Source organism: Festucalex cinctus, chromosome 13 (assembly GCF_051991245.1).
Source record: "Festucalex cinctus isolate MCC-2025b chromosome 13, RoL_Fcin_1.0, whole genome shotgun sequence".
NCBI classification, from domain to species: domain Eukaryota; kingdom Metazoa; phylum Chordata; class Actinopteri; order Syngnathiformes; family Syngnathidae; genus Festucalex; species Festucalex cinctus.
In genome coordinates, this window is record NC_135423.1 from 27,304,740 (window position 1) to 27,324,654 (window position 19,915).

A 19,915-nucleotide genomic window follows, 5' to 3' on the forward strand; every position below is an offset into this window, starting at 1 on the left:
AAGTTTCAGAATTTGTTTAAAAGAATCGCCCAGGAAAAGTGTTCACCAGTCGGGCGTTTGCTCGCTAAGATGTTTGCCTTGGACATTTCCTAAGGATTGTTTTAAAAAAAATAAAATAAAAAATAAAAGAAAATAAAAAAAATAAACATCCATGGATCAGTTCTTTACAAAACAACAGGCAAAAAAAAAAACAAAAAAAAACACTTCTGACAGAGGAGAACATGAACTAGAGGGCAAAAAACGATGAGGACAGCAGTTAAAAAGGTAAATGACCATCATTTTTATTCTTTACTCTGTTTTTTACATTACGCACAACTCTCATTTATTGTGCAATGATCTAATTGTAACATGTATTTGTTACATGTTTTGATGCATTTTTATGCTTTATAAAAGATTTATGTCTGAAATTTGGGAGGCGTGGAACAGATTAGGACATTTACATGGAAAATGCGTCTCTACTTACAAAATTTTTTACTTAAGAACTTTCTTCCAGAACCAATTAATTTCGTAAGTAGAGGTACCACTGTATATGGAAAAAGTTTTACAATATGTCATTCATTGAAGGTGCGCCTTATAATGCGGTGCACCTTATAGTCGTGAAAATACGGAAATAGCCATTATTCTTGGATTTTTGTTGTAATTAATAGCCCTTAATTTCATATTTTGTAAACTAACATTACTGAAACAAGGAAACAGATACAAGTTTAAGCAAAATGTTATTCACAGGACATCCAGATTCTCCGACTCTTCAGGGATAACTAACAAATGAAAAATTAATGATAGATAAAAGGTAAGAAGTAAAAAAAAAAAAAAAAAAATCAAGTGAAAGCATTCCTTGTTATAGAAACGGTGGCACTATTACACTGAACAAGACTTAAACTTAGACTTGACTTTATTGATCCCTTTGGGATGGCTCCCTCTGGGAAATGTACATGTCCAGCAGCAATGAGAACAGATAAAAAAAATAAAAAATAATTAAATCAATCAATAAATAAGGTTATTACACCAGAGATTGAATTAATAATAATAATAATGATAATAATAATAAAATGAAAAATAAAAATTCAATGAATCAATAAATAAGGTTATTACATCAGAAATTGAATTAATAATAATAATAATAATAAGAAGAAGAAGAAGAAGAAGAAGAAGAAGAAGAAGAAGAAGAAGAAGAAGAAGAAGAAGAAGAAGAAGAAGAAGAAGAAGAAGAAGAAGAAAATAAATAATACAAATTCAATCAATCAATAAATAAGGTTATTACACCGGAGATTGAATTAAATAAATTAAAGTACAATAGGGCCATATTTGTGGAGTGAAGCGCATGCTACACCCTCCTGAGTACAATGGCATGGTGGACAAAAGAGTTCTACCATAGGTATCTATGAGCGTAAATACTAGTTCGGTGTTTGTGCATCGTTCTGGCATCCCATTGGCTAAGAGGAACCTCTACCGTAGGTATCTATGAGCGTATACTAGATCGGTCGGTGTTTAGTCTGTTGGTCCGGCACTTGGGGAGCATCAGGCTTCCACTGAACAGGCTCCTCTGACTGCTGATGACAGTGTGCAGAGGGTGGCTGGTATTGTCCATAATATCCAGCAGGTTGTCCAGAGTCCTCTTCTCTGCCACTGTCACCAGAGAGTCCAGCTTCATGCCAACCACAGAGCCGGACCGCCTGATAAGCTTGTCCAGTCTGTGAAAGTCCTTCTTGGATATGCTGCCCCCCAAGCACACCATGGTGTAAAAGAGGACACTGGCAACCACAGACTGCAGATGTTGGAAGAACATATTCTCCTCAGGAAGTACATCCTGCTTTGTGTCTTCCTGTACAGGTGACTGGTGTGTGTTGTCCAGTCCAGTTTATTGTCTAGCCACAGCCCAAGGTATTTGTAACTGTCTACCACCTTCACCTCAGCTCCCTCTAGCAGGACTGGTCGCGGTCCTGGTCTGGACCTCCTAAAGTCAATGACCAGCTCCTTCGTTTTCAAGGTATTGAGCTGTAGGTGGTTGGTGTGGCACCATGCAGCAAAGTCTCTGACCAGTCTCCGATACTCCTCCTCTCTGTCGTCCTGGATGCACCCAACGATGGCTGTATCGCCAGACATGACACAACTCTGAGTTGTAGCAGAGGTCCGAGGTGTACAGGGTGAAGAGAACAGGAGCCAGCACTGTGCCCTGAGGGGCTCCTGTTTTACTGACCACTGTGCCAGATGTGATGTCCTTCAGCCCGACATACTGTGGTCTGCAAGTGAGGTAATCGAAGATCCAGTTCACCAGGTGGGGGTCCACTCCCATCCTGCCTAGTTTGTCTCGAAGCAGAGGGGGCTGGATGGTGTTAAAGGCACTGGAGAAGTCCAAAAAGATGATCCTCACTTTGCCACATTCCTAATCCAGATGGGAATGGATTCGATGGAGCATGGAGAGGATGGCATCCTCCACGGCCACACCCGGCTGGTACGCAAACTGCAGGCGGTCCAGGGCGTGCTGCACCTGAGGTCTGAGGAGGTTGAGGAAGAGCCGCGCAAACGTCTTCATCAGATGTGAAGTGACTGCCACTGGTCGGAAGTCATTCAACTCGCTGGTCCGGTTCTTTTTCGGAACAGGAGTATGCGGGATGTCTTCCAGAGTGTTGGCACTCTCCCAGTCTGCAGGTTGAAAATTAGAAAAGAAAAAAACAATCCAGAGAATGTAAAAAAGGAACATTACACCAATACAGAATGCACTGTATTACACAATATTTTAAAGGGTTCTACAATGGCCCGTGGCCACTATGTCTTTGTCAGGTCACCCGAAGGTGGCCCTGACTGGGCCAGTACAACTAAATAAAGACGATGAAATCATCATCTCGCTGTTGTTTTAATATTTAATGTTTTGAGACAATTTCCATCGACTTAAATGTTTTGGATTCATGCACTGATCATAGATGTTTTTGCCATGCTGCATTTTCAAGGGTCTGGTTAGATCATTTCACGAGGACTGGCTTGACGAAGAAATAGATCATCAAAAGTCAAACATTGTTAGATTTTATACTGGCAAAAATAATCATAACCACAAAAAAATTACAACATTAAAAAGAAATCACACTTTCTTCAATGCTTAAATACACAAATATGAAATATTCTTTGAAACCTTACTGTATGCATGCATGAATATACTAGGGGTGGGTGTTATGACGACATTAGATCGTGTGACGATATGCAGGGCTGACGATCTGTCATTTCTGTGCAATCGTCTGATCGTAACGGAAAGGTCTATATACTACTCTCTCTCTCTCTGTGTGTGTGTGTGTGTGTGTCTCTCTCTCTTTTTCACGTGTCTGAAGCGGGGTTTGGCAGTGGCTCAGCTGCTGTGCTCAGAGAGGGAGGGGGGAGGTGGTCATTGCACGTGGAGCACATACTCCGCCTCGTCTGCGCAGCTGCAGACAGAGAGAGACAGGAGGAGGAAAAAACAGGAGAGGAAAGGATGACACACAAACGGAGTTTGTACAGGATGAGCTGAAAACGCAACATTTGGAGACGTTGGGTGAAATAGTTGAAGTTGGCGGTTTCCTGCTGTTGTATGCTGAAGGGTTGGATCCCAAAACGCAGACACAAATAAGGTTTTAACTATTTATTCACATAACTTGACTAAACTAAAAGCAACAAGAATACTTCAAGAATCAAGACACGCGAAGCCCCCCTTGAGCAGCGGAGAAGCACAGCGAAACAGTGAGCAACACGCACATTCTTCAGACAGCTTATATAGATAGCCACTCTATCTCATTGGTTGTGGCTGGACATGTGAGTACCAGTACTGACATGGCGTTATCTGATTGGCTGTTAACCCAGTAATTACAGATAGTTCAACAAACATCATATAGCATTAAAGACTCTTTAGTAAAGCGATGAAAGATTCTTGACAACACAGTTCTTACAGATAGTTCGAAACATCATATAACATCACACAGCCTAAAACTAGTTGAAACTAGAACGTTACATCAGTTCAAAACAGACACTTGACCTCGGTCATGAACTCAAACCTAACAAAGGCGTGACCTCAGACATGAGACAAGACCCAAACATTCCTCCTGCATGACACGAGTCATGACACCTTCAATTCCAGCTCTCGACAAAGGTTCAGGTAAGCTCCTTGCCTTGGTCGCTGGAGTATCCAAGATTTTGCCCAAGATTTTGTGCGGTTTAGTTATCTTGCGCCTTTGCTGCCTCAATCTTCGTACAATCAGAAGAGCGAGGGTTGACAATGACAGCATTATACGATACAATACAACAAGCCTGAGGGTTTAAGTCACGTGGGAGGACATCGTGGGAGAAAAAGTAAGCGGTATGCATTGTTTACGATTTTATATCCCACCCCCGTAAAGAGGTTTCCGGTTGCTTTTAGGAATAATTACTACCACCGCCGATGCTATGGAAGGGAATTACTTGTCGCACATGCGCTGAAGGTACATATCGTAATTTCCGGACTTTTGTCACACTCTTTCAACCCTGCGGCTTATAGAATGATGCGCTAATTTATGCATTTTATGCATGTGTCAGGGGCGCTCGATCAGAAAAGGTAAGAGTGAGACAGGTGGAATATATGGCCGTTTCTCAATATCAAGAACACAGAGTACATTCTTATGACCTAACAAGTAGCGTCTTGGTAAGCCCGGTCTCAAGAACATACTTCCCAAGCCCGCATATCTCGTTGCCGTATTTCCTTAATTCATTGCACTTACATCATGTGACTAGCTTTGAATGAATTTGTACGACTGTTTCAAAATGTGTTTGTACAACATACATCGGTTAAAATCCTTACGTCTTTATGATTTCGTGAGACATCATCAATAAAGTACTGTTCCAATAGAAAGTATGCATAAAACAAGACCACACAGAATTCCCGGATGTTGTTCTTTTATGCTAGTGTTAGCCTACGGGTACCGGACTACAGAACCCGATGGCAGTTAAAGGTTTACCTGTAAAACAGGTTAAAGTTGTAAATCAATGCAAGACCACGATGCTGTTGTCTTTCTTTTGCCAGTTCTCATCAGCTGTGATTTATTTACATATTCACACAAACTTCAATAACCAAAAATACACAGACTGACTACTAATTGCTTTGTCCCATTTACTTAATTTACCCAGCATATACAATACAGCATTCTATTTGCCTATATAGACATTTACATGTTCTTTGTTCGTAGAAAAAAATATAATAACACAAACATTTCTGTTACGGTGTTCTTCAATACAATTAACATCCACACACATTATATACCTCTTTCAATTTCAATTTCCTAAATCCAACTTGGGTTAAAGGCCCAGTCTGCCGGAAAAATGCACTTTTTAAATACAGGATTTAAACAAACAAACTAGTTCTCAATTTACAGATCTGGGCTTTTCTTCATGTGTGGGGGTGATTTTGTCCTAAACCCCCAAACCACAGGCCTGTATTTTGCCATTTTGTGTTTGTTTTGTAAACAGCGGGACGTTTCTGTTGAAAGACAGTTTTTACACCCCTCCAGCCAATCGCAGAGCGGGGGGTGGCGTGTCGCAAATGGGCCCGGGCGAACGTGTCGGCTGCGTGACGTCACTCCCTTGGCAATTTGAAAGCACGCACGGATTTTTTTTTTCTTCACTCACTCATTCGCACACGTGAACTTCTGTGAGTGAGTGAGTGAGTGAGTGAGTGAGTAAAAAAAATAATAATCTATGCGTACTTTCAAATTGCCGCGGGAGTGACGTCATGCAGCTGACACGTTCGCCCCGCCCAGTTTACGACACGCACCCCCCCATTCTACGATTGGCTGGAGGGTTGTAAACACTGTCTTTCCAACAAATCCCTGGAGGCTTATAATTATTTTGTAAGCGGGTGGATACAGAGTGTAAACTTTAACATCGCATCAGAAGAAACTGTTGCTGTTGCACGTAAGTAAACCACATGGTGTTGGTAATTCTGCACACAAAAATGTTGATTGGTTCTCAGGCTTCCTGTTATCATTGTGTTTACATGCACAGCTGGGTTTACCTGATGTGGTTTTTCTAATCATTTTATAACAGGCAAATATGGCAGAGCGTATAAGAATAAAAAGTAACTATGCACGGCCTCCCCGTGGCTTAATTAAATTTAATGCTACCCTTTCACTAGTTACATGTTACTTAATCAACTTACTCTAAATGGTTAAGGTTAACCACTCTCAGAGGACGTATTTTTAGTTTCAGTTTCCAGTACAATAAAACGTGTTCATGTTAACTACTGAGCATACTGACAGCTTTTCTTATGATCTCACGGTTAAGGAGGCTGTCACAACACCCAATTTCTGTCTGGTGCCGGATGGCAACAATTCCCATCACTTGTCACGACAACACCAATATTATTACCAGGTATGTATGGCTTTACTTTTTGTAGTTTCTTATTTAATTCTATGTTTCATATTTTCATTACAATGTTTGTAATATTTTCAGATTCAGGCACAGATGAGTTTAACTGGACGGGACTTCTGCGACTTGGTGGTGTGGACAAAGTGTGATTGAGCGAGTCCACCCAGATCGCTCGTTTTGGCCAGCTGGAAAAGCCAGAGTTTTTTTTCCCCAAAGTCCCCTCCTTACCTGAACTGCTCGGGAGAGCATTTACTAGATCAGCAGTGGACTTCCAGTGTTCCTGCTCAGCCGCTGTCACCTACCACTTGCTCATGTACTTCAAAGATGCGGAATAAAGTAGTTTTTTGTGCTGCAGCAGATTGTAAAATCAAATGATATCACTTGAAGTGTGCCAATCTAGACTGCCAAAAGGACAGTGGTTTTGTGACAAGTGTGAAACAAGGATTATTGGGAAAACTGAAACACAGTACTGGTACTTGTCTTACATTAAACAAATTTAAAAGAGAGCAACTTTTTCCTCTGTACATAGTATAATGAAAGTCATTGCGTACCCCATCAACATTACATCATACCATCATCAGGATGGTAGGCACCTGTGCTAAAATAAATACATTAATTAACAGTTCAATTTTATCCCTGAAATTACTACATCTAATCATTATTCACTTCATTTTTTGTGCTTTTAGAAATAGAGATTTATGCCATTACTTTAAGAGGGACCATATTGCACATTGAGTCAAATCCTGTCATTTGTCTTATGTATAGCTTTGTAAACAAACCCAACAATAGAATTTGTATAATCGCTGCCTTTATTAGCGCCAAACAAACAGTCGCATGTTGTCCTCCTCCAATGCTTTGATGCTCGCCTTCGTTTCCATCATGTCATTGGCAATCAAGTCGGTGTGGCATGAGATCCCTAAAGAAATAATAATAATAATAATAAAAAAAAAGATCACAAAAAAATACGGTACCAGTAAAAGGTTTAATATAGTACAGTAGTATAGTTTTTTTGTCAGTGTAAAAGAAATGTACACATTTTGTTGCATTTTTTAATGTATGAACATTGCTACAGGCAAATACTTATTTCTATAAACACTTCCAAATGTCTCTAAAATATAAGGTGCGTGTACACACACAAACATAAACACATACATTGACTCATGCATACAATATATCATGTAATGAATTCTGAGTGGCATACCAGAGTCAATGATGTCAGCAGTACTTGAGGGTACAGGTTACTGGAGCCATCTGGCTGCATAACTGCAACAAACTCTCTGCCACTTCGAGTCGTCTTTTCTTTGCTTGTCTCTCCTGTGCACGTTCATATCTTGGCACCGACTGGGCTGAGACATAGATGTTGTAACTTGGGACCCAACTTTAATGTTGGAGCCCAGTCGGGATGATTGGACAGAAAAACGGGCGCAGGGCGACCTGTTAAAATAAACAAATATATATGGAAAGACTGGTTATTTTGCCGCAGTAGGGTGGCCGTGAATAAGTTCTTTAGCATGATGTGTAGGCTACCGGGGGTCTGTTTTCTTGCATCACCCCCGGGGGTCTGTTTTCTTGCATCACCCCCTTCTGTCTCTTTTTTCCAAGTTTACATTTTGCCACCAAAAAACATGTTATCGGCATTAAGAGCCCAAGACTAATCAATCCAATTTCAGCAGTAAACACTTTGCACTGGCACTACTTGGGTGAAAATGTTCGATGTTAGCTTTCGGCTAACGTCCGCTAGCCAGCTTGTACTACCGAACTTGCTTGCTCATGAATCCAAAACATAAGCAACTTGCCCATATATGGGCGGTCGAAACGTTATTAATCCTCATGCATTAAATAAAGGTAAACAGGCTTACCGCTCACAAAGTGATGGCTGCACACACGAGCCCAAAGTAACAACTTCCCTCCGGAGTCCGCACTCCTCTGTCTCCAGGCCCTGGTTCCTAGTTATTTTCGGAATTCGGAAGAAAGGCCGACCATTTTCCCCCTTGGCTTTGTTCGAACAGCCAACGATGCAGCAACAATGTACCATTTTAAACGCAGACAACAAACGTGATAGAAACGTGTTAGACCGAATCACTACGTAAATGGAGGCCACCCAGCATGGCGACTACGACAAATCCGAGGCGGAAGTGACGACATGTGCAAGCGACCTATATGCATAAAAGTGCATTTATCTCAGTTAAGATGCTAGCAACATCTATGGGACTAACATATAGCAAAAAGTACACATGTAATAACGATTTGTCAATATACAAAAGTTAGAAAAGTTAAGATCTTGTTGCTTTTTAAACTAACAAAAGAAATATACTTTGACACAAATGGAGCCAGTCATTCGCCAAATCAAAATCCCATTCAAACGAAAATGATGTAATGCCCAAGTAGGTTACATTCAATTGACGGGAAAGACATTTCACTACTCGACACTCAGCAAACGACGACGACGACGATACACAGTAACTGTACACGCATACGACACATAGTTTCAATTCGAAACTGAAATACAAAATGCAAAAACATAACAGGACGTTCATAAACCACTTTAAACGCTGTACCCACCTGTAAAACAGGTTAAAGTTGTAAATCAATGCATGACTACGACGCTGTTGTCTTTCTTTCGCCAGTTCTCATCGGGTCTGAGAAGATGGCCGGCGCATGCGCCCCATACAACAGTGTCAGGCACTCAACTGAACTGTGGTCTTACACTGTCACCTATTGACCAAAAAAAGTAATGTTTGTTCTGCACATAAAATCAAAGGACACAAAACACAAACAAAGGAAATCAAGATACTAAAAAGTTCTGGAATCACACTCCGTGGGCATCACACTAGCTTAAAGTATGCGTCGGTGGTTGCTTGGTGAAGGCTTGGCTGTGAATATATCCCAAGATGCATTTCGTACTTCAAGGAATGAATAGGAGCGAAGGAGCATCACGTTTGTTCTTCTTTCATTTACGACAGCGTAGGCATGGGATGTGTGTTCATTGCTGGCCCCACCAGAATTTGTATTTCATCCCCTTTTATGAGCGTAAATACACATCTGTAAGTGGACAACGCTTGGACGTAGCTGCTTCGCTTTCCTGCTGAACAACAGCAATCTCGATCCACTTTTAGTCACCGGGATTAATTCCTGCTGGCGGCTTTGGATCAACTCTTAAAAAAAAAAAAAAAAAAACTCCATTCTCAACAAGTGTCGCAATTACTGGACAGTTGTAGCATCTCGTCCAGTGGTGTCCAAACTACGGCACGGAGGCCATTTGCGGCCCGCCGTCCATTTTTAAGTGGCCCGCGACATATGCTAAAAATGGCATTTGACTCAGTTCAAATAAAATAAACAAATCAAACATGTTTGGAGATGGTCAAAGTAAGAAGGGAGGGTATCAAAAAACAGGTGCCATTAAAGGTTATTTTAATTAACTAAAACTAATTAAAAAACAAAAACTATAATTCAAAAAAACAATATTGTTACCGAAATAAAATAAAGACGAAAATGCTTTTTAAAAAATGAAAACTAACTGAAACTACATTTTATGTTTACAAAACTAACTAAAACTAACTATAATTATAGCAAACATGTCCTTTGTTTTAGTCTTTGGTAATTAATTTAATACATGAGCCTTTGGGGATGATTTTAAGTGTGATTTTTAGGAGATTTATTTTTATATAAACCGGAATAATTAATTTTTATTTTTTTTTAAACTTTGCATTTTACATTAACAACAATAAACATCAATTCCAAGTTTCCATCTTACTTACATTCACAATATGGAAAACAAAAAGCAATCAATAATTATACATAAAGAAAGATCAAATAAAACAAAACAAAAAAACAATAAAAACAAATTAACATAACCTTTTGTTATTTTGCTTTTATTGTTTTTTGTTTTGTTTTAATATTTAAAAAAAGATCCAATTAAGGTCAACAAAAGATAATTCACCAAGAGTTTTCAATGTAAACAAACTCTTCTTGTTACTTGTCAACTTTAAGGATTCAATATACAAATTAAAGTCCACCAGAAAAATATGAAACTTGGGCATGGATTTGGAAACTCTTGCTTTATGCAAAATTTGCTGAACCGGAATAATGACCGTTTGGTTAATGTACAGGTTGATGTTATTTCCTGCTTGGCATTGCTGCCTGTCACACCTCCTCCGGTGCCCATGGGTCAGCTGCAGGGTCATCAGCCAGGAACCACCAGTCATTGACGTTCCGCCCCTTTTATCCTGGGTAGTGATTCCAAGTGTTTTTTGCCAAGTGTCTTTTTGTCAAGTATTTGCAGCGATTTCAAATATCTTTTATAAAATATTTATAGTGATTCCAACTGCCTTTTGCAAAGTGTCTTTTGTCAAGTTTTTGCAGTGATTTTTACTTTTTTTGTGGGGCTGTGGGTTTAGAATAAGTTAGTATTATATTTTAAATGTATAAGTTTTAACTACAAAGTATTTGAAATGTATAAGTTTTAACTACAAAGTATTTTAAATATATAAGTTTTAAATGTATAAGTTTTAACTACAAAGTATTTGAAATGTATAAGTTTTAACTACAAAGTATTTTAAATATATAAGTTTTAAATGTATAGGTTTTAACTACAAAGTATTTTAAATGTATAAGTTTTAGCAATAAAGTATTTTAAATGTATAAGTTTTAGCAATAAAGTATTTTAAATATATAAGTTTTAACAATAAAGTATTTTAAATGTATAAGTTTTGACTACAAAGTATTTTAACTGTATAAGTTTTGACTACAAAGTATTTAGAATGTATAGGTTTTAAATGTATAAGTTTTGACTACAAAATATTTTAAATATATAAGTTTTGACTACAAAGTATTTAGAATGTATAAGTTTTAAATGTATAAGTTTTAGCAATAATGTATTTTAAATGTATAAGTTTTAACTACAAAGTATTTTAAATGTCTAAGTTTTAAATGTGTAAGTTTTGGCAATAAAGTATTTTAAATGTATACGTTTTGACTGGTTAATGTACAGGTTGATGTTATTTCCTGCTTGGCATTGCTGCCTGTCGCACCTCCTCCGATGCCCATGAAAGTATGTCACACAGAGTGACGTCATCTAGCAGCAGCCAATAGAAAAGCACCAAAAGATGACGTCGCCCACATGATGTTTTTTTAAATATTGCGCACAAGTAATGCACATTAAAAAACAAACAAACAAACAAACAAAAAACTAATACTAATGCTGAAACTACCTAACTAAACTAAAATTAAGCATTTTTAATTAACTAAAATAAATAAAAACTAACAGAACCACCCTGAAAACTAATAAAAACGAGCTAAAATGAAAAATTCCAAAAACTATAATAACCCTACTGCCATATTACAAATAAATTGGTTTATACACTGTAGCATTTTCCTAAATATGCAAAAGCACAAATAAATTATTTGTACAATTTTTAGGACTAAACACAATTTCTCTTCATAACATTATGTGGCCCTTGCGTCCTTCTGATTTTCTGTATGTGGCCCTCAAATGAAAAAGTTTGGACACCCCTGATCTAGTCATTTGGCAAGCACCTCTCCAGCCACGCCACCATTGCCAATCGGCAGCGGGAGCAACCCGCTGGGCGAGTCCCGGTGGCAGCCCGATCACATCTGACACCGACACCGGTACTCCAACTGTAGCAGTTGGCCAGTAGATACTAGCAACACTAGCAACAACTAGCTATCGCTACTGGGCAAGTCCCCAGCATGCCGACCATCATCAGGGCTAATCGGGATCCTAATAAAGAATTAAAAATTATCTACATACACACATTCAAATATATATTCAAATATATATATCTGCGATTGGCTGGCAACCAGTCCAGGGTGTCCCCCGCCTACTGCCCAGAGCCAGCTGAGATAGGCGCCAGCACCCCCAGCGACCCTTGTGAGGAATAAGCGGTCAAGAAAATGGATGGATGGATATGTGGATATGTATGTATATATATATATATATACATATATGTGGCCAGGCTTGTGTAAGGACTGGACCAAGCACAAAATAATTTTTTACGTGGGCTTTATTCCCGACTGAACATTAAAATGTACAGCATTAATAAAAGAAAACCTGAGATATCTGATGACTAGGATTAATCTCAAATAATAGCTGTATTTTTATAAACGAAAAAGGCCTCACAATCTGACAGACAACAACAGTATTATAGGAAAATAGTAATAGACAACAGTAGTGGCTTTCTGGAAAAGAAAACAAAAACACAAATGAATATTTTCTAAGCCACCGTTTTCGAAGCCACGGTCCAATATTTTTGGAAGAACAAATACACTTACTTAATGTGTTTTCAGCATGGCATGTGTGAGTGAGACACACGTGGAACACACACGTTAATTCTCCCCTCTAAACAGCATACAACAAAACAGTGTGCTTTTGCATTCACAGTTCATCACATTTTCATCATTTTGAGCAGTTCAACACCACTTACGCTGCACCGCTATTCATACGACCGTCAGCACTGCAGTGATCAAGCTCCCCGAAACACGAGTTTTCACTGTACAAATATCATCCAAATAGTACAGCATTAATCAAAATAAATCGCTTCATCTGCTCATTCGTACCCCATTATAATCGATTACCTTGAAATCTGCCGGATTACAATGGTGTCTCCAGGTATTTTTGTTAGGAATCTGCAGTATAAACGTAGCTCAAAGACCATCTATGTTCGCGGGCATTTCGTTCTCCCTCCCTTCCTGATTCCAGTCCAGCTCACGCTACACGTTCTCGCGTGACTTTACGCAGGGCTCCTCTTAAAGTGACAGTGCTAAAATGTTCATAACAGACAGCAGTCACTGCATCAGTCAAACTTTAGTCCACCTGGTAACATTCTCCCCTGCTACCAGTCAATGTCCTCGTTGACGCAGTCATCCCCCGTCCTGTCAGGTTCGTGGTATAGCGGACCACCCCTGCTAAAATCTGGAAAATACATCAGGACTAAACGACATAGCATTGCATGCTGAAGCAGGTAGGTTGAACGGATTATTGTGTCTCCCAGCTGTTTTCCTCTGACTTCTGCGTGGAACAGGGCCTGGTCCATCCACACTCACAGTTTCTCCCTTTCCCGGTCTCGGAGCAGGCACAAATCTTGGTGTTTCCTCTAGAAAGCTGACATCTGATGTGGCATGGAGGGTTGCTAGTGTGTCATCCTCCAGCCCTTCACTTCTATCCTTCTCCAGTGCAAACTCCTCTTCCTCCTCAGAACCACTCTCTGATACACCATCACCGCGTTGCTGGGTCGCTTCCTCATCAGTAGCTGGCTCTTGGAATTCTTCCATCAACACAAACTCAATATCGTCCGCTTCACTTGCAGACTGCGGGACAGGGACAGGATCACTGACAGGTGCTTGGCGACATCTTTTCTGTTCTGGTACTGGTCCCATAATTGGCCGAAGGTTGGACCTATGTACCCTCTTTGTCAGCCCTCCATCGTGAGGTTTCACTGCGTAGGTGGTTCCCTGAACATCCACAACCTTGTACACGGTCGATGCCCATGCATCCTGGACCTTATTTCTTCCTAGAGGCCTGAAACGTAGGTACACTAGCTCACCCACATCAACAGGTGGACAGTACACTTTCTCCTGTTGCCGGGCTACTCTCTCTGCTGCTTTGCGCTCTGTTATCTTCCTTGCCCTGGCATGTGCATCTCTGAGTCTGTCCTGGTGTACAGCAAGCCAGTCAGGTTTGTCATCAGTGACTTGTTCTTGGCCTAGCAGTGCATCTACTGGAAGGTGAGGGTGGTCACCAAACAGCAAATAATAGGGGGAATGTCCTGTCGTTGAGTGTGGGGTCACATTATATGCATATACAAGCTCCGACAGGTGTTCAGGCCAACGTCGTTTCTTCTCAGGGGGAAGTGTGCGTAAAAGGTCATGTAAGGTTCTGTTGAATCGTTCACACTGCGGATTGCCTTGCGTAGTTCGAGTGTTTTTTACTCCGTACATTTTGCACAGCTCAGCTACCACGGCACTCTCAAAATTCCGTCCCTGGTCTGAATGCAGGCGCTCTGGCACCCCATACTTGAGGAACCATTCTCTTAGAATGACTTTTGCAGTGGTATCTGCCTTCTGGTCTCGGACAGCAAAAACCTGGGTGAACTTTGTGAATACATCGGTTATCACCAACACACTTTCACGACCATCTGTAGCACGTTCAAGTGTCGTGAAATCCACAGCAACAACCTCAAGTGGGAGGGTCGCCAAGAATGGAGTTTGAGGGGCCCGAATATTTGGTTGTGGCATTTTTTGTCAGAACACACCTTTGACACGTTTTTCACCCACTGCTCAACATCTTCATGCATGCCTCCCCAGAAACATCAAGACCTAATGTTCGCTCAATGCCCTGATGTCCCATCTCGTTGTGAACACTTTTCAACACTTTGTCCTTCAGACAGGCAGGTAGCAACAACTGGTAGCATTCTCCTAGATGAACATCATCGATCACCCTGTACAAAGGTCCATCTCTTTCCTTAAGACGTGCCCATTGCTTCAACAAAGTGCGCACTGGTTTGGAAAGGCCCATTCTTTCTCTAGAGGCTGGTTTCCTCCGTCTGCTCCAAAAGCTTCGCAACCCTTTGATGGTTGGATCAGCATCTTGAAAGTCTTTGAGTACTCCCTTAGAATACCCAGGCAACGTGGGAGTGTTAGCTCGAGCCTCGTTCATTGTCTCACTTGTTTCAGATGCCTGCAACTGCCAGATCCTGCATTGTTCAACTCCTGCCGCAACTAAATTGGGTCCTAAAGCAGTCCCGGTCCTCAGTGAGCTGCATATTGCAACACAGCCGTCATACTCTGCATCTTCACTGGTTGGTTCTGGCTCACCAGCCTCCGGATGACGTGAAAGAGCATTAGCAACCATATTACATCTGCCGGGACGGTACTTCACCTAAAAATCGAAAACTGACAGCTGGGCCATCCACCACTGTTGAATTGCTCCCAATTCAGCAGTGTGAAGGTGACAGAGGGGGTTATTATCTGTAATGACAGTGAACTTGGAACCTAGGAGATAACTCCTAAACTTTTCGGTGACTGCCCATTTTAGTGCTAGGTGTTCGAGCTTCATGCTGCTATAATTTTGATCATTCTTCTCAGCCCCCCTAAGTCTGCGGCTTGCATAGGCTATCACCTTCTTGTGGCCCCTTTGCTCCTGATATAGAACCGCACCCAACCCTAAATTACTGGCATCTGTCTCGAGGATGAAAGGTGAAGTGAAGTCTGCATAACCTAGGGTGGGCGCGCTGGTGAGTCTGTCTTTCAAAACCTCAAACGCCTGTTTACACTGAGGTGTCCATGCTGACCTGAGTAACTGGTTGGCCTTGGCCTGGCTATTTTCTTGCATGCAAGTACTAACAGCATCATGAAGGGGTCCTGCAATCTTGGAAAAGCCTTCGACAAATCTCCGGTAGTAGCTACAAAAACCCAAGAAAGACCTGAGCTCCTTTACAGTACTGGGGACAGGCCACTTCTTCACGGCACTCATTTTGTCGGGATCGGTGCTTATGCCTTGGGCGGAGACTTGGTGCCCCAAAAATTTCACCTCAGTTTGGAGGAAGTGGCATTTCTCAATCTTCACTTTAAGCCCAGTCTCCCTCAGTCTCTTCATTACTGTCTCTAGCCTCAGTAAGTGGTCAGGAAATGTTGGTGAAAAGACCAGCAAGTCATCCAAATAGATCAATACAATCACTAGGTCACTCCTTGTAGCCTGCATAAGGTGCTGAAAAGTGGCGGACGCATTACACAATCCGAAGGGCATTCTTAAGTACTCATATAGACCGAATGGTGTGGTGAATGTAGTTTTGTGTTTATCTTTCTCATGTACTGCCACCTGGTGGTACCCACTTGCAAGGTCAATTGTGGAAAAGAACTGTGAGCCACTCGGAACATCCAGGCTTTCATCAATGCGAGGAAGTGGAAATCCATCCCGCCTGGTTTTCGAGTTGAGTCTCCTGTAGTCAACACAGAGCCTCAAACTGCCATCTGACTTTCGGACCAAGACGATTGGTGAGGCATAGGAACTTGAACTCTCCTGGATTACGCCTTTCCTCAACAGCATTGATATGTGCTCTCGGACTTCCTGATACTGATTAGGTGGTATGCGACGGTAGGCTTGGTGGATCGGGATCTCATCCACAACAGGGATTTCATGCTTAACTCGATCAGTAAATCCCAGGTCCTCATCATGCACAGCAAAAACATCTGCATACTTTTTCCAGGAGCACCCGTAACTCTGCCTGCTGTGCTGGCGTGCCACCTAGGTGCAGTTGATCCAGTAAGCCTTGGACGTCACTGTTTGACTTTTGAACATCTTTTGGACTGACTGTCACTTCTTCATGGTCGGCAGAAATGCGCTGAAATTTCACTTCATAGGGATCACCTTCAATGCACTGACACTGACTGAGAAGACCTCGCCTGGTTTTAGGAGTCAACCAGATGTCCTCTGGAGAAAGGTTTATTACTTGGACAGGAAACACAGGACTGTAGGAGGAGATCACAGTGGGCATGACCAGCAATCCTCCTGGCAGCGGGGTATTTCCAGGCTCAAGCAACGTGCTGGCATTGTTGTTGGACAACCTGTTAAGGCCCCTTGCGTAGACTGTTGTGACAGAAAAAGATGGCACACGTACTTTGCTTCTGCCTGATACACGAGCCGTGGATACCTTCTCCACCAACTCAGCCTCTTGCACTCGTTGGAAGGCCTCCCTCCAGGCAAAATCCAATTCGCCCCCCAAGGCATTGTCAAACTGTGCTAGCGCCAACTGTCTACATCGCTTGGTAATGTTCATTCCAATAATTCCTGGAAGAGACTAGTCTGTTTCAGCAGAGTTGTCTTGAATTATTAGGAACCCACACTTAGGAATCGTTATTCCCAGAGCCTCCATATCCAACTCCACATAGCCTAGATAGGGGAGAGGCAACTTGTTTGCTGCCGTTAGTCTGAGCCACTTAGTAGTACAGTGCATATCTTCATCTCCTCCATGAAGATGATTTCTGAAAAAAAGTTTCTGTCAGGGTGCTTACATTGCTTCCAGAGTCAAGAATGCATCGCAAGGGAAGTCCGCCTATCTGGACATCTACTTCAGGGCACTCGCCTACAGCCCGCTCCAGGAAACGTTCTTTGGTCAAAACATTCTCAGAGCCTTCAGACTTGCCCCTCACTGCCCGGCTCACAGCAATGGAGGGTTCCCGTTTCCCTGGAGTGGTGGGCTGGGCACAGCAGGAAATTGGTACGGCGGTTTGCGCGGCACCGGGCACTGTCTAGCCATATGTCCAACCCCTTCACACCGCAGACAGATTGGTTGACCATCGCTCGTATACTTGGGTTGAACTTTAGGTCGACCACCCCTAATTCCCCCCGCCGAACTGGTATCAGTCATGGTAAGCCCCCGAACTGCATTAGTTAACTCACTAATAGCCCTTCCCTGCTGCGTAATTATTTTAACGACTTCCTGCAGTGTCACCGACAAGTCAGTCTGTACATTACTGGTCAGGTCATTCGTCTCTGGAGTCACATCTTTATGGTCACCCACTAGGTGTCTGTTCCGTGCCACACTAGTGCTGCGCGGTTGGTCTTCAAGGGCCCACATTATTGCCTCATCTCTTACCTCAAATAGGCTACTGTCTGGTCTCTCCCTAATGAACCTACGCAGCTCCCGCCTAAGGGTAGAGTCTCGCACTCCCTCAATGAATTGATCTCTTAGAGCTAGCTGAGCATCGGCTACCGCATCAGGGGACTGCTGGAGAGCGGAATTGAGCAGCTGTGAGAGTGCATGTGAAAAATTGCGCAAATCCTCTCCATCTAACTGTCTACGAGCATAGAAAGCATGCAGGAGTTGTGGTGTAGTGCGTTTTTCTCTGAAAGCTCCCCGCAAATATGAAAATACCTCGCTGGGCTGCCTAGGTTGCCCCCGTGTGCAAAGTTTGACCTCCTCTAATGCTGAACCCTTTAACAGGGAAAGAATAAAGTCTATTTGGTCTTCCCCCTGTAGACCCCTTGTTCTTATGGCTCGCTCAACTTCCTCAATAAACTCATCAACAGTGTTATCATCTTTCCCATTTTCGCCACAAAAAGGTGCAATGTGTTTTTCCTTTGGAATATAGAAAACGGACCTTGTTTGAACATTACCCAAATTGGCAAGACTTGACATTACTGCATCATGTCTTCGACTGAGTTCCCTAATTTGTGACTGTAATTCGGCAACATGGTTACCTCCATCTCCAGAATGTAAAGAACTTGTGTCATCATGGCTGGTTCCTGCCAAGGCAGGAGCTGCTTGCCTGTCCTCCTCTGACATGGTGTCTGTTCCAATATTTTCCACGTAGCGATCGGATACAGTCACAGTCAAGAGATGTCTTCTTCCCGCAGCCTTGAAGACTTCCTTGCACCAACCAGATGTTGCACACCAAGGCGTCACTCTGTCTCGAACGCTGCTATCAGGACTGGGCCACTTCCCGCCACTACTGTTGTCTATTATACCCTACCTCACACTATCCACGAAAATCTCAGAATTTAATAGGGAATCCCACTTCTGACACCAAAATCGTGTGGCCAGGCTTGTGTAAGGACTGGACCAAGCACAAAATAATTTTTTACGTGGGCTTTATTCCCGACTGAACATAAAAATATACAGCATTAATAAAAGAAAGCCTGAGATATCTGATGACTAGGATTAATCTCAAATAATAGCTGTATTTTTATAAACGAAAAAGGCCTCACAATCTGACAGACAACAACAGTATTATAGGAAAATAGTCAGTAATAGACAACAGTAGTGGCTTTCTGGAAAACAAAACTAAAACACAAATGAATATTTTCTAAGCCACCGTTTTCGAAGCCACGGTCCAATATTTTTGGAAGAACAAATACACTTAATGTGTTTTCAGCATGGCATGTGTGAGTGAGACACATGTGGAACACACACGTTAATTCTCCCCTCTAAACAGCATACAACAAAACAGTGTGCTTTTGCATTCACAGTTCATCACATTTTCATCATTTTGAGCAGTTCAACACCACTTACGCTGCACCGCTATTCATACGACCGTCAGCACTGCAGTGATCAAGCTCCCCGAAACACGAGTTTTCACTGTACAAATATCATCCAAATAGTACAGCATTAATCAAAATAAATCGCTTCATCTGCTTATTCGTACCCCATTTTAATCGATTACCTTGAAATCTGCCGGATTACAACGGTGTCTCCAGGTATTTTTGTTAGGAATCTGCAGTATAAACGTAGCTCAAAGACCATCTATGTTCGCGGGCATTTCGTTCTCCCTCCCTTCCTGATTCCAGTCCAGCTCACGCTACACGTTCTCGCGTGACTTTACGCAGGGCTCCTCTTAAAGTGACAGTGCTACAATTTTCAAAACAGACAGCAGTCACTGCATCAGTCAAACTTTAGTCCACCTGGTAACATATATTTATATATATGACTTAGACTTAGACTTGACTTTATTGATCCCTTTGGGATGGCTCCCTCTGGAAATTTACATGCCCAGCAGCAATGAGAACAGATAATAAAATAAAATAAATAATTAAATCAATCAA

The 19,915-nt window shown here is 41.8% G+C and overlaps 2 long non-coding RNA genes across 4 annotated transcripts; one reads left to right on the plus strand and one right to left on the minus strand.

Moving 5' to 3' along the window:
- Positions 1-298: 298 nt before the first annotated feature.
- LOC144033275 (uncharacterized) lies at positions 299-19,717 on the minus strand. The gene is made up of 4 exons (XR_013287917.1): positions 19,537-19,717; positions 19,386-19,451; positions 18,575-19,144; positions 299-3,413 (listed from the first exon to the last, which is right to left on the minus strand). It is a non-coding gene; the product is annotated as an uncharacterized LOC144033275 (long non-coding RNA).
- On the plus strand, positions 3,279-6,951 carry LOC144033276 (uncharacterized). Of its 3 annotated transcripts, none has more exons than XR_013287920.1 (3): positions 3,279-3,705; positions 6,274-6,360; positions 6,442-6,951. It is a non-coding gene; the product is annotated as an uncharacterized LOC144033276 (long non-coding RNA). The 3 variants fall into 3 exon arrangements; XR_013287919.1 differs by lacking the exon at positions 3,279-3,705 and adding an exon at positions 3,850-4,318; XR_013287918.1 differs by lacking the exon at positions 3,279-3,705 and adding an exon at positions 3,850-4,117.
- Positions 19,718-19,915: the final 198 nt, after the last annotated feature.